The sequence below is a fragment of the Arachis ipaensis genome, chromosome B7 (genome assembly GCF_059453495.1).
Source record: "Arachis ipaensis isolate K30076 ecotype BB chromosome B7, ASM5945349v1, whole genome shotgun sequence".
Lineage (NCBI taxonomy): Eukaryota > Viridiplantae > Streptophyta > Magnoliopsida > Fabales > Fabaceae > Arachis > Arachis ipaensis.
In genome coordinates, this window is record NC_142442.1 from 41,307,134 (window position 1) to 41,309,001 (window position 1,868).

The 1,868-nt window shown below is 39.7% G+C and overlaps 1 non-coding gene across 1 annotated transcript; it reads left to right on the top strand.

Moving 5' to 3' along the window:
* Window positions 1–1,501: 1,501 nt before the first annotated feature.
* On the top strand, window positions 1,502–1,609 carry LOC148550942 (small nucleolar RNA R71). Its single transcript, XR_015893440.1, has one exon. It is a non-coding gene; the product is annotated as a small nucleolar RNA R71 (small nucleolar RNA).
* The last annotated feature ends 259 nt before the right edge of the window (window positions 1,610–1,868 follow it).

Here is a 1,868-nt window from a genome sequence, read left to right on the forward strand (position 1 = left end):
TTCATCGAAACACAGTAGAGCTCCTCACCCTCAATCATGGGGTTTAGAGACTCATGCCGTCAGAAATACAATGTGAAGTGTAAAAATGTCATGAGGTACATAGTAAGCCTCTAAAAGTTGTTTTTATACTAAACTAGTAGCTAGGGTTACAGAAAATAAGTAATTAAGTGCAGATAGTGCAGAAATCCACTTCCGGGGCCCACTTGGTATGTGCTTGGGCTGAGCATTGAGCTTTACACATGTAGAGGCTTCTCTTGGAGTTAAACACCAGGTTGCAGCCTGTCTGTGGCGTTTAATTCTGGTTTGTAACCTATTTCTGGCGTTTAACTTCAGAATAGGGCAGGAAGTTGGCGTTTGAATGCCAGTTTTCGTCATCAAAACTCGGGCAAAGTATGGACTATTATATATTGCTGGCAAGCCCTGGATGTCTACTTTCCAACGCAATTGAGAGCGCACCAATTGAGTTTCTGTAGCTCCAGAAAATTCAGTTCGAATGCAGGGAGGTCAGAATCCAACAGCATCTGCAATCCTTTTTCAGCCTCTGAATCAGATTTTTGCTCAGGTCCCTCAATTTTAAGCAGAAAATACCTGAAATCACAGAAAAAAACACAAACTCATAGTAAAGTCCAGAAATGTGAATTTTGCATAAAAACTAATAAAAACATAGTAAAAACTAACTAAATCATACTAAAAACTACCTAAAAACAATGCCAAAAAGCGTATGAATTATCCGCTCATCATCTTTCTCACAGGAAATCACTGCCTCTTCCTCCTCTATAGGTTTGGCCATGTTGGTTATATTTATGGCCTTGCACTCTCTTTTTGGATTCTCTTCTGTATTACTTGGGAGAGTACTAGGATGGATTTCAGTAACTTTTTTACTTAGTTGACCCACTTGTGCCTCCAAATTTCTGATGGAGGACCTTTTTTCAGTCATGAAACTTAGAGTGGTCTTAGATAGATCAGAGACTATGGTTGCTAAGTCAGAAAGGCTCTGCTTAGAATTCTCTGTCTGTTGCTCAGAAGATGATGGAAAAGGCTTGCTATTGCCAAACCTATTTCTTCCATCATTATTATTAAAGCCTTGTTGAGGCTTTTGTTGATCCTTCCATGAGAAATTTGGGTGATTTCTCCATGAAGGATTATAGGTGTTTCCATAGGATTCTCCCATGTAATTCACCTCTTTCATTGCAGGATTCTCAGGGTCATAAGCTTCTTCTTCAGAGGAAGCTCCTTTAGTACTGCCGGATGCAGCTTGCATTCCAGTCAAATTCTGAGAAATCAAATTGACTTGCTGAGTCAATATTTTATTCTAAGCCAATATGGCATTCAGAGTATCAGAAGTATACATGAACTGGTTATTTGCAACCATTTCAATGAGTTCCTGGGCTTCTGCAGGCGTCTTCTTCAGATGAAGAGATCCACCAGCAAAGTGGTACAATGACATCTTGGACAATTCAGACAGACCATCATAGAATATACATAAGATGCTCCATTCTGAAAGCATGTCAGAAGGACACCTTCTGATCAATTGCTTGTATCTTTCCCAAGCTTCATAGAGGGATTCACCTTCCTTCTGTCTGAAGGTTTGAACTTCCACTCTAAGCTTGCTCAACTTTTGAGGTGAAAAGAATTTGGCCAAGAAGGCATTGACCAACTTTTCCCAAGAATTCAGGCTTTCTTTAGGTTGTGAGTCCAACCATATACTAGCTCTGTCTCTTACAACAAAGGGGAAAAGCATAAGTCTATAGACCTCAGGATTAACCCCATTGGTCTTAACAGTGTCACAGATTTGTAACAATTTAACTAAGAACTGATGAGGATCTTCCAATGGAAGTCCATGAAACTTGCAATTCTGCTGCATTAGA